Source organism: Theobroma cacao, chromosome 5 (assembly GCF_000208745.1).
Source record: "Theobroma cacao cultivar B97-61/B2 chromosome 5, Criollo_cocoa_genome_V2, whole genome shotgun sequence".
NCBI lineage: Eukaryota > Viridiplantae > Streptophyta > Magnoliopsida > Malvales > Malvaceae > Theobroma > Theobroma cacao.
In genome coordinates this window covers 16,940,314-16,954,495 of record NC_030854.1, presented here as the reverse complement: position 1 = coordinate 16,954,495, position 14,182 = coordinate 16,940,314, and the positions used below count along the sequence as shown (strand labels likewise).

The window sequence follows — 14,182 nt, the reverse complement described above, 5'->3', positions numbered from 1 at the left end:
TGCACGATGTGGGGGATGCACATGCCAGTGATGACGGTGGTGAGGGAGTTGGATGATGAAAGTGCTCCTGTGCACGATGTGGGGGGATGCACATGAGCTGGGTGACACGATGGTGGTATTGGTGTTTTTCTATGTATATATGTCTATATATGTTCATGAAATAAAAGTTCATGAATATGGTATATAATTGTAATGCATATGAAAATTTGACATGCTGAACTTTGGGAATTTTTAAGTGTTTCATGTTGATTTTGTCATTTCAGCAAGATGGCCTTTTTCTTGAGAGAATGGAAACTTTTCTTTGGTGCCCTGTTTCTCGCTGCAGTGAGAAACTCTCGAGTTTGAGGGGTCTACCTAACCTGGTTCTCGTTGCAGCGAGAAAAGTTTTAGAGCTTCTCGCTGCAACGAGAAACATTCTGTTTTGGCCACTTGAATTTCGTTGCAGCGAGAAAGAATCTCGCTGTAGTGAGAAACTTTCTGTCCATTATGCTATCTTGCTGGTTGTGCCATATTTTCCCATTTCAATTACACCATAGCTGATCATGGACTCCCAACATTTAGGGGTTTATTTAACAAAGTTTGAAATGAAGAATTTTAGAGAGAAACCCTTGTTCAGCTAATAACTTGAGCCCAAACTTTGCTGCAGCGTAGCCTTTTCGTTGCAGCGAGGACCCATAATTTCATTTGACTTGCTTGTGTATCATTGAAGCTTTCATTCTTTAATTTTTTTGTTATGTGTGGATTCATCATTATCAAGTGATTAACCATTTAAGGGTTTAATGAGAATGAAACTAAATTGCATTGTTTTGAAACAAGTGCATCATGATTTTTAAATTCTTCTTATGGATTGTTTGTTCCTTTCTTACGTTCACTCACTGGGTTTATACTCACCGTTTTCAACTTCATGTTTTCAAATCAGAAGGCAGTCAGTAACTAGGTCGAGGTCTCTTCGTAGATTCAACTCTTGGTATGACACGACCCGATACTCCCCTCGAGCCCGTGACAACTGCCGCGACGTCCCGATAGATATTCATTGCCCGAAATGCCAACCAGAACCTCGCAAGGCTTTAATATCAATTTTCGCACCTCCCCTGTGAGCAACAGTTGTTAAGTATCATGTTTTGAGAGATTATAAACTATTTCCAAATCAAAACAATAGAAAAATAATTTTTTTCTCACAAGGGCATTTGGGTCATTTTTCCTCAAAAATCTCGAAACTAGCTAAAAGTGTAGTATGCGAGTGGAAAACACATATTTCATAATTAAAAATAAGTTTAGATGTCTAAAACATTCATTTAAAGTGAAACTATACCTATTTGAATATAATAAAAATATTCAATAAAATATTCTATTTTCTTATAAAACAATATTTATAGAGTTACCGATAAATAATTTTTTTAGCGTAAAGGCTAAATAAATTCATACATACTGTAATACAGATAACCAAATCATAAGATTTAATTTACAGTGACATGTGGACCCACGAACGACCAAAAGTATTAAAAGCGATAAACCTACAGTTTTTGAAGATGCAAGTCCAACTGTAGCCCTCAACGAAATGAGCTATCTACCAACTATCCTGAGCCTAAAAAGGGTGGAAAGGAAGGTGGTGAGATTATATAATCCCAATGAGTAAATAAATATCATCTAAAATATCTAAAGCAAAGTAAATTGAGACAGATAAAATAGATTAGCATAAAAATGATTCACAGCATTTCAAACTCATTTTAATAAGATAAAATAGATTCATTTCACCCAAATAAACAACGAGGCTTATGATTTCCTGAAAAGCTTGGCTCGTGCCAAAATCATTCTCATACTCAGTTATTAGGGATTCCTTGGCTTGGGGCTATCCCAACCGAGTCCGCCAAGGCTGTTAAAAAGTCATGTATGCATAAATCATGTTTTTATTTTGAAAACATAGTCGTTCCTTGGCATTGGCTGAGTTCACCCTCACATGGTGGTTTGGCATGAAGTGAACTCTAAAGTTGTACCTCGGGAGTTACCCTACGCACCTCCCCAACCGAGGTAAGAATATAATAGGATTCTGTGCCCCTCAAAAAGGCTACTCCACAGAACCCGCCCACCGCAGCAAGCTAAACCCACCATACAATAAAATTTGCAATAGCATGACATGACAATTATTTTATTTTACAACCTTTCAAGGCAAATCAACAGTTCATACATGTTCAGCACATTTACCAATTCAACCATTCATGCCAATATTATCATAAGCCATTCAATTCAAACCATGATAACACAGCAATTAGTCTCCAATTACTGCATTTTCAAAACCATCATTCAATTTCAAGACAATTTTATAAAATCATTTCATTTAATCACATTTTTTGCTTATAAAACATAAAGATTTACCATTTAAACGTATTTTTCATAAAATCACAAAAATGAATTAAAATTCACTTTAGATAATCAAGATGATGATAAGGTTACTCACTGTATCAAGAGTTTGAAATACTCTTATTCTTAGTCCTCTAACACAACGTCTTTACCCTTGTTAGAGGGCTCACCGCCTATAAACAATACACGACACATAATTCAATATACTGTGTCATACCATTATAAATCTATTTCAAGCTTTTTACTAATGCATGAAATGGGATGTGAAACGCTCGGGTAACCATCTAAATACGGTGTTCAATATAAGTTCAATTGTGTACCTAAATAAAATGGTATTCGCCTAATTCGATCCATCACCTGATTAATTGGCCAATACGTCCAATTCAACTCCAAATAATTCCATTTTTCTCCCAATACTCCAAATCATCAAACACAAATTAAATAACTTGAAATATGGCAAAATCATCCTCACATTTTTTCTTGGAAAATTCGGCCATGGAGGGTTCATTAACAATATAATTTTTCAAGCTTGATTCTCACACCATAAATCACTAATTCCTAACCAAATCACTTGAAATAAAATCAAAATCCTCATCAATATTCCACATGGAGAATTCGGCCAATGAGGGTTATGGAAGAACATGATTTTTTCTTGCTTGATTTTCATGCTACACATCACCAATCAACTAAAAACACTAGAATATCTAAAAATTTAACCAAAACAACCATCAAAATCTCTCTCTAAGTGTTCGACCAGCAAGAGACCCATCATGAAATCATGTGATTCAACCATGGAAAATGCAAAAGAATGTATGGAAAGGTAGATCACAAGTCAAAATCAAGAAATTTTACCTTTGATTGCTTGATTACTTGAAATCCACCAATTTTCTCTTGAATTTTCACTCTAGGGTTTTTGTTCTTTCTTTTCTTCCTTTGTTCTTGCTTTGGCCGGCCATAAGAATGAATGTGGAAGAGTTCAAATTAGCTTTATAAAGGAAAATATTAAATGGACAAAAATTTGCCATGTGTCACCATTCGATTTGTCCATGTGTCATTCTTACCCATTAAGCAATCTCTCTCCACCACTTAAATTTTCTCAATTATCCATGATAATATTGGGTAAAATCCATATGCTGAAAAAGTGTTGGGTGGTGTAAAATTTTGATTTTGCCCTTGGGTGGTAAAATGACTATTTTACCCCTATGCTCGAAAAAATGTCAGAATTAAAATTTTTCACTTCTCAAACTCAAATTATGTTCTAAATAGTCAATCTTGATCAAAAACTTCTTCCAACATTCCAATTTTAACCTCAGGTGGCAAAATGATCATTTTGCCCATAGGTCATGAAAATTCCAATTTGACTCCAAATCGGTCCTCGAACTCCGAATCACCATTTTAAGTCATTCTAGGGTTTTAAAATTCTCAATTTCATCTTTAAATCTTTATTTGGACTAGTTTGAGGTTTAATTCAACTTAATTGTACCATTTGGTACATTGCCGTCCTTTAACGATTTCTGAGGTACCCAAGTAAGCAAACATGCATTCTTATGTAGGAATGGCAAAATAAACATATTGTAGAGTTGGGCTTGACATGGTAGGTGTCTCGGCATTCAGTAGTTGTACTTTTATCCGAGTCTCTCCGCTGGAAATCGAGTATCTATTTTGAGATGTATAGACAAACTTGATGCAAATTATTAATATACATGTTGCAGACAATATATGTATATTTTGATGGGTAGTGCCACTACGAGTTGGCAATGATTAACATTATTTGATTCGAAATTATGAAATGTGACTTTTGTAACTTGATGGAATGATGAACAGGTCATATTAATAGGCTTGCTTGGGCTTAGTGGACTACGTCCATTAGGCCCATGCGCAGGTCATGGCATGAAATTTAGGTCGTGATAGCTACTAAATGCCACAGTAATGAACTTACTATATGATGGATGTGGGTAGGACTCCTCAAGTTATGGTCCAATTACTTTCAAATCTGAGAACCAAAATATGAGTTAAAAACGATGAACATAAACTCAGTGAGAGATATAAGAAAGGAACAAGCAAAGTATATGGAGGAATTTATATAGAACTTACACCATTCACTTTGAAACCATGCACTTTTGTCCTTTTGAAACAAATTCATGATGCAATGAATCCTTAAATCAATGCTCAATCCTTTTATATTTTAATCCAAGGTGGTAGGACCTTTTTAAGTAAAACAAGTTAAAAACTCACAATTTTTGAGAAATCAAACTACACGTACTGGTACTTTGGTTATAGGTGTTAATACTTGTAAGACAAATTACCCAACCTATTCTGCCTCAAAAAATATTGATACATTCATTGAAGGTATCGATACTTTCACTTTAGAATCCTTTTTAAAACAAAACTAAAAAACAAGTATCGATATGTTATTCAAAGGTATTGATACTTTTTTTAATAGTTGTAGTTTTTCAAACACTCAAGCGTTTTTTGAGGCTTTTAATTTCAACCATACAAGCTTAAACAAAAGACACTTTACAAAACACTTCCATATCACACTAATCACTTTGAAAACATATTTTAAAACTAGATTCATCGTTTAAATCAAAGTTCATTGCAATATTTCTTTCCATAATTCATAATGTACATACTAGGTGGAACATACTTATGAAGCACTAACATAGAACTAACATAGATATGGTCCTATGGACCTCAGACCAATGGATAGCGTATTCCACTTCCCACTATCCAGGATGATCTTAGATAATGCATTCCATTCCCCACTATCAAATGTGATCTCAGGGTGGCTAACCCTCATAATATGGTCCTATGCATATAGCCAATGACCTAATAAAAATCACATATGTCATCTTCTTCCACACATGGCTAGCACCATTTCCATTCCCCTTTATTAGTTAAGGTGATCCCATTATGCATAATGTCTAGCGAATACTATTGCTAGCTCAGGTCCTTCACCTAAGCTACTCCACCAAAAACATTTAACTTATTTAGATAATTTAGAAACCCTTTTTCCAAGTATCATTCACAATTCATTTCACAAGGCATGTAGTTCTAACTACCATGCCACACAATATGCCAAATCAAGCCCTTCCATAATGAGGTTTAACAATTCACAAGTTTTCATTACTATTAACATTTAAACATTTACACCTCTTTAAAATCCTCTACATTATATGACTTCATAAACATTAAGATTTCACCTTTGAAATACACATTCATACTTATTATAGCACAACATTGACTCTTCACACCATTTGAAAGGCTTGTTCCTTTGCAAGCTCATTGTATGAAAACATACATACATACATACATACACATATGTCTAATCTTAATTGGCAAATCATAACAAACATTTTCTAGGCATATTCATTTCAAATAAACATTTTTCTTGTTTTTCTCATCATAACATTTTATGGCATGTTCACTCACCTTTTTGATACCACCTATCCAAAGTCAACACCACTTAGCTAAGCTCTTTTAACTATTGGACCTTGGAGCTTCAATGGAACCTAAGGTAAACAAATCATGCAATCAAATTCTAGCATATCCTTTCAAATTTAGAATTCCCATTAGCTTTCTAACAACAATTCATCAATCTATTTCTAAATCTAGGTTTTCCTCTTCCAATTTCCACACATCTCATACCCATTTCAAATACCTAGGGTTTTAAAGGAACCTTACCTTGGTGAGCTGAGAGGAGTGAGATTCTATTGAGAGAAACCTTAAAAAAGCTTTAAAGATGGAATTTAAGATAGGGTTTATTGTGGGTAAAAAGGGAAAAAAGAAAATGAAGTAAATAACGAGATAAGGTAGAGGGAAATGGGTTTTGCTTGAGTAAAATTCCCCTTTTAAGTTGGAGGCAAAAATTCTCATATTGCCCTTTTATATTTTTGTGATCCTCATTAGAAGTATCAATACTTTTAGCATAATTATTGATACTTTTCTCACAAAATACTTCCCAAAAGCATTCAGGCCTCCAAATATCAACAATTCTCTTATAAGTATCGATACGTTTTATATAGAATACTCCTTAAGGCATTATGGACACCAAGTATCGATATATTTCTTGTAAGTATCGATTCTTTTCGAACAGAATGCTCCCCAAGGCATTTTGGACAATAAGTATTGGTACATACCTCAATACTTTTCAAACAAAATGCTCCCCAAAACCTTAAGTATTTAACTCGACACGTATCCTTATACTTCCAATTAAGGTTTCTAAGGTAATTTTGAGACATGTGGCTCAAGATTCAACAAGTTACAAGAACACCAAGGAAGTTTTTTTCCAAATTAAATTTTTAAATCAAAATTCAAGGTTTCACATACACTTAGCCTATATTACCTACAAATATCATGCATTTATATACATTTATATGTTTCATGTTGTCACACTTGTATCTAAAAATATACAAGTGCACTGACAATCTTGGGTGATTTATTGATCATTATCATGATGCAATCATGTCAAGATATATGTTAAAAACGTAACAATTAATATAAGCATTTGAAAATGAATAGTTTCAATTGAAGTAAAATTTTTCATGAGTTATTAGTAGTAATAGGATTCTTTGTGGGGGCAAAAGGACATAAATATCCTTGATCTAAATGTCATATTGTCATATAAGTGCAAAAGATCACTTACGTAATACAAGTTAAGAGTCCTAATTACATACAAACTCTACATGTCAAGAATTCTAATTGAACTCAAACTCTACATAACAAGTTAAAATGGCATAAATAACCTTAAAACCTCATGGCCTATGATTATATTATATTCAAGATTTCTAATGGCGATTGAATGTTATATGACATACAAAATTACAAAAATGCCCTTAAAACCATATGACATGCCAAATGAAAAAAATGCTCCTAAAGCTACATGACATATTACATGATGATAATAATCCTAAAACTATATGACATACTTCATGATAATAACAATAAAACTATATGGTATATTTTATGTCATGGCATATGATTATAGCAACCTTAATCCACATGACATATATCATTACCAAGATAAATTTAGTAGCATACAATCTATATGACATGCTATCTTGACAATGCTAGTAACAACATATGTTTATGTTAGTGCAATAAGCTCAAAGTTTGAAAGTTTAAGAGGGGTGAATTGACTTTTTTTAAAAATCTTTGCTAATTTGATGAAAATAAAAGTTTCCTCATAAAAATGTTTCTTCTTGTAAGAATATTTTAGTAGTGAAAACTTAAGTTTGAATTAAGTTTAAGAAGCTAAGAACCTTGATAAAAAAAATGAGAAACAAGAACTCAAGTATTTTTGTAGAGGGTCGACCTCCATGCCTATGTCCTCTCCTTTAGTTTCCCTAAGAAGTTTTGAATGCACTATAAAAATACCTTTTTAAGGTTTAAGCACAACCTTAATAATAATTATTTCAAGGATGAGATTGAATCTCTTTACCTTTTCATTTGGTTAAGGTATAACCATACAACATTACCTTTAAATGGTTAAGGTATAACCTTGAAATGGATACAATGAAGAGGAATAAAAAGCTAAGATGCCTCTAGTAGGCTGATTAACTGAGTGGGTACAAGGCTTTTTAAATGTGTACAAGGAGTAGACAGAATTTAAAGTGTAATGAATGTGAGAGAAAAGGAATTTAAAGCTCAAGAAAGAAAGAATAAAGATTTTTAGTTGTTGAAATGATTCTTTTTCTTTTAGAATGTTTTCAACAACTTCTCTTTGTCATAAATATGTTGGAGACTTCAATTTATACCTCTCAAATATGTAGGAGTCGTTAAAGCTTCATTAAATGCAAAACTAGCCATTACAACCACTTGTCAAGCGATAAGTCCTAATACTTTTTGTAACACCCCTCTTAATTTTTTTTTTGTGAAGAATGGTAGTAGGGGCCGACCTAAAAAGACAAGGAAGAAAGGAGAGAGAAGAAGAAAAAGAAAAGTCAAGCTGGCCATTGGAAAAAGGGAAAAAAGAAAGAAAAGACAAGAAAAAAAGAGAAGAAAAAGAGGGGGTCGGTCAAGAGAAATAGAAGGAGAAGAAAAAGGGGAGGTTGGTCAATGCAAATGGTGAACGAAGAAATGAAAGAAATAAAAGAAAAGAGTGATGGGACAAGACAAAGAGAGAAGAAAAAGAGCTGAAAAAGAGAAAAGAGCCGGTTGTAAAGGAGAGAAGAAAAATTTCAGCCAAAAATCGAGAAGAAAAGAAAGAAGAAAAGAGAAAAGAAAGGAAGGAGAAAGAAGGAAAGGGAAAGAAGAAAGGAGAAGAAAAAGGAAAAAGGAAGGTCGATTAGAAGAGAAGAAAAATAGAGAAGAAAAGGAAAAAAGAAGAGAGAGGGAGAGCAGTAGCGTGCCGGACGATAAACAAAAGAAAAAAAAGAAAGAGAGAGGGGGAACGATGGTGCCGAAGGAGAAAGGAAAAAAAAAGAAGAAAGAAAAATGAGAAGAAAAAAGAGAAATGCTGACTGGAAAGGAAGATCGACAACAAGGGGAAAAAAGAAAAAAAAATAAAAAAATAAAAATAAAAGAAGAGGAGTAGGAAAGAGAAAGAAAGAAACTGGAAAAGAAGAAAGACTAGCTAGATACACGCACAAACCAATAGTGAAGTAACGTCTCGCTATTGTGAGGTGAGTGGGTGCTAAATTTCAAAAACTATATCTCTGTAAATATATTATATATATTACATTTGATGGTTGATGAAATTGTGGAAAGCATGAGTTGGTAGAAAGCCCTAGGTTGTTTGTGATTACAATCAAGGATTTTAAATTTGTTTTTTTTTTATATTATACATAAGTAGATATCTACAAGGTTTTAATTACGGGGAAACAAACCTTTGATTGGCTTTCGCTTCAAAATCATACCTTGCAAGCTTGTGTGATGTTTGGGCCAATGGTCATTATTTGATTCACGGAATTTGATAAAAAAAATTATTGATTTCACGTAGCATGTTGATTTGATGGATACGCCATGCTTTGAAATAAATTATGCATAACATTCAATTTATGATTATATTGCTTTTGATTTGTTATGTTTTGCAAATGCATTAAACTGCAATGATTTTCATTTTAACCTGATTGAGATACTCTAGGTAGAACCTGTTACCACATCGGGTTAAGTGTGGTCTTTGTACACAAAGTAGTGATTATTGATTATCGATATTTGATTGTAAATGGGGACCTGAAGCCCCGATTCATATTGGGTGGTGTGGGCAGTTCCCATGAGTAGGTAAAGGGGGACCTGAAGTCCCGATTCATATTGGGTGGCGTGGGTAGTTCCCACAAGTAGGTAAAGGGGGACTTGAAGGCCTGACTTATATATGGTGGCGTGGGCAGTTCCCACGAGTAGGTGATGATGTTTGAGATAGTAAGCCTAAGGGCTATACTAAACCTACCCGAGGATGAAGCTCACTTGTGGATTTTTATTACACAATGCTTGGCATCAACACTTGAAATTTACCATTGAATGGCAAATGAAATTTACATAATTATGGGTGATCAGTTATTTCGCATTTTTATGTTTGAGACTCTTCATTCTACACTTGCCTATGGATTTACTGCTGACGGAATATCAAAATTGAAAGATTTTTTTAGTACCTTAAATATAATCGTTTTCATATATTCTTGTAATTTATTATTCTTAAGACTTGCAAGGTATAAAAACACAATCTCTAAGTTTAATGGAGTGTGTGTTCTACGCTTACTCTTGGATTTATAAACATTCCATCTTTATGTTTGTTTTCCCTCCTCTCCTACTCACAGGGTCAATGATCACTGAGTCTGTGAGACTTACACCCCTTTTATTTTCCTTTTTTGCAGATAGGGATCAACCTAACGTGTAATCATCGGTGCATACGGTTTATCGCAAATTAGGTAAAGACATCTCTTAACCCACTCCGAGTCGCTCCGTTGCCTAGGGTTGTGTCATAAAGAAATTGCTGATGTTGAAAAATGTTGTTAACTCATCACATGAATTATTAAAGACCTTGTAATTGATATTTAATTGTTATTATTTTGAATGGAGTAAACGATAGTACAATTATTAATATTCACTTACGCACGTGGATGTGTATTTGATGAATCTAATGGAAATCTCAAATGAGACTTGTTCGGGACTTGGCAGAATTTCTTGGAAGTCTCAAACGAGGGTAGCAATTTAGGAGGGGTCGTTACGATGTTGGTATCAAAGCCCTAGGTTTAGAAAAGTCCTAAGATTTCTTGAGTTGTCAGGGGAGTGTCAGGAGTAGTGTAGAGTCTTATCCATGGTTCATAACTGTAGCATGGATTATGGATAGGAGGCTACATGAACTCCCTAATCCTAGTAAGCCACCTTTATTAATAATTTTAACATTTATTTGAAGGGTGTTTATCACTGTCTAGGTACCGAGATGCCGCCTAGGATGCTAGTCGCCTCAAGAGGAATTAAAGGGTTTAATGCCCTAGATGACACTACGGAAGGACCACGTGCATCTTTATCTAGGAGCAATGGGAGAAATAGACCTAAAGGTCTAATCTTCAGGCCTCAAAGCAATCAAAGTTCTAGTGAGAGGAGAGTCGGTACCAGTTCTGAGGATACAAGAGGTGATTATCCTGAGGTACCCACTGCCACCCTAAAAGAGATAGCGGCTAGATTACGAGGGTTAACCCAAGAGTTTACAGAGTTTAAGAGATAGGGAGTGTATCAACCAAATGAAACAATGGGTTCTAGTTTTGAAGATTTGGATTATCAACCTTATAAGGAAATAAATTGGGGAAATGTCATGGTGACTTTAGGTGATTTTATGAAATTGAAACCCCCTTCCTTTTCGGGTACTAAATCAACAGAGGACGCACAAGTATTTTTAGATGAGATGGACAAAATTTGTACTACATTGGGTTTTTCTAGTCACCAGGCAGTTGAGTTGACAAGTTTTAGATTGACGGAGGTAGCGTAGATATGGTTCGCTACGCTCAAGTGCTGTAGACCTCCTGATTCCGCTCCACTTACTTGGGAAGAATTCACACAGGCTTTCATGGATAGATTTCTACTTGAAAGCGTGAGAGACACTAAGGCGTAGGAGTTTGAAACTTTAATGCAGATACTTGGGATGACAGTGTCAGACTATGACATCTAGTTTACTCAATTGTCGAGATATGCCCCGTATCTGGTTCAAACTAAAAGGGAGAGGATCAAGAGGTTCATTAAGGGGTTACATGAGCCAATATACAGAATTCTAGTCTCTCAGAGATTTACATCCTATCTTGAAGTAGTTGATGCCACTAGAAAAATTGAGGCGTGATGTAAAAAGATTGGGGTGGAAAGAGAGAGGAGTAAAAGAAATCGAGGTAAGGGATCTTCTAGATACAGAGACCCCAGTAGGGGTAAAGATGCTAATATAATTGGACAACAAGGTTGAAAGGATGGTAACTTACTCAGAGGGTTAGCATTCTCTAGTCCACAGAATCAACGAAGAAATTTTCAGCTCCGTTGTCCCCCACGTAGCAGTGATTTTAGTGGGATTAATTTCAGGCGGGCTATGAGCAGTGGAATGACTAATTCAAATCCTAGACAAAGTGGTCAGTGGGGTCTTTTATGCACTTTTTATGGTAAGATTCATATAGGGCCATGTAATCAGATGATAGCGTTCTGTTATGAGTGTGGGGGAATTGGTCATGTGAAGAGGGATTGTCTTACCTCTAGACATAACTAGGAGATGGCTCGCAGCTCAATACGATCCAATTTTGCTACCACACCAACTAGAAATGTCAAGAGGGTTAAAGAAAAAGGGGTGGCTTCCTCGTCACAAGGTAGATCGGCAATGTCATGACCCAATACTCTCTTCGAGCCAGTGACAATCGCTGCAATGTCCCAATAGACAAAGCTTACTTCGAATGTCAACCGAAACCTCGCAAGGCTCTAGCATCAGTTTTCCACCTCCCCTATGAGCAACAGTTACTAAATATCATGTTTTAAAGGAATATAGATGATTTTCAAATCAAAGACAATCAAAAAGTAATTTCTATAGCATAGGGGTATTTTGGTCATTTTACCTAAAAATTTCGAAACCTGTTAAAAAGATAATGTATAAATGAAAAATATACATTTCATATCTAAAAAATAACTTTAGGTATCTAAATCATCCATTTAAAGTGAATTTATAAATAATAGAACTAAATAAAAATATTGGATAAAATGTTCCATTTTCATATAAAACAATATTTATAAAATTCTACGTAAACAATTACTGTAGCGTAATAACAAAATAAATTCATATACATAATAGCACACAGCGTCAGGGTATACAAAAATATTTTATAATGACATGTGAGCCCCAAAATAACAAAAATAAACCGGACTGTAGACCTACGATTTCTAAGGGTGCAAATCCAAAAGCAAACCCTCGACAAAATTGACTGTCTACAGACTGCTTTAAACTTGAAATGGGTGAAAAGAAGGGGGTGAGTTCTTATAAACCCAGTGAGTAAGCAAAGTTCATCTATAACATCTAAAACGAAGTAAATGGAGACAATTAAAACATCTCTTCATAATATGATTCATAACATTAAAACTCATTTCAACCATGTAAAACAATTACATTTCATAAAAAATAATCAACAAGGCTTATGACTCTCTTAAAACTTGGCTTGTGCCAAAACTCGTACTCGATGACACCTTGTGTCGGGTATCCAATCGAGTTCGCCAAGGCTGTTAAATTAACATATACACATAAAACATGTTTTTACGTTTAACAACGTAGCCGTTCCTTGGCGTTGGCTGAGTTTCACTCTCACGTGGTGGTTCGGCGTGAAGTGAACTCTAAACTACCATAGGAGATACCCTCCGCGCCTCTCATACTAAGGTAAAATATAACGGGGTTTATCGTGCACCTTTAATAGGCAGGTCCACGAAAACCCACCCATTGTAGTAAGCTAATCACTTACCCCACCAAATCAATAAAAATTTCGGCAGCATGACATGGCTAATATGGTATTACCCAGCCTGTCAAGGTAAAACAAAATAGTTCATATATTCCACACAAACACAAATCTAGCCATTCATGCCATCACATTGTCATAAGCCATCAATTCAAACCATATATCAAACACGAGTATATAGTCTCCAATTACTTAATTTCCAAAACTAGTGTTCAATTTCAAAACAAGTTATAAATCTCATTTCGTTTAACCAACACTTCAATTTTAAAACATAATAATTTACCATTTAAACTCATTATTCTTTAAAACATGAAAACGAGTAGAAACAACTTTAGATAGTTAAGACGATCGTCTGTTTACTCATAATAACGGGAGTACTCCTACTCTTGGTCCTTGGGTACGATATCCTTACCTTTACTAGAGGGCTCATGACCTATACATAATATGTCACGACCCAAATTTCAGGCCATGGCCGGTGCATGGGCCCAATGGACATAATCCACTAAGCCCAAGCAAGCCTATTAATCTGACATGTTTATCATTCCATCACAAACTGCTAAGTCACATTTCATAACTTAGAATCAAAATAATACTACACATTGCCATCTCATACTAGCATACCAAACAAGTGTATATACATTGTTTACAACATGTATTTTAACAATTTACATTAGGTTCGTCTATACACAACAAAATAATACTCGACTTCCAGTGGAGGGACTCGGACGAATGTACAACTGCTAAATGTCGAGACACCTACTAAAAGATGGATACAAGTCTACAAGGACACCTCGTCCTAATTATCGGCTACCTCGTGATCTGAAAACACGAAGTTGAAAATGATGAGTATAAACCCAGTGAGTGAACAAAGAAGGGAACAAGCAACAACAAGGGAGAATTTAAAATCATGATGCACT

At 34.8% G+C, this 14,182-nt stretch overlaps 1 long non-coding RNA gene across 1 annotated transcript; it reads right to left on the bottom strand.

Moving 5' to 3' along the window:
- Nucleotides 1,553–3,249, bottom strand: LOC108662226. Its single transcript, XR_001928036.1, has 3 exons — nucleotides 3,211–3,249; nucleotides 2,456–2,531; nucleotides 1,553–1,585 (listed from the first exon to the last, which is right to left on the bottom strand). It is a non-coding gene; the product is annotated as an uncharacterized LOC108662226 (long non-coding RNA).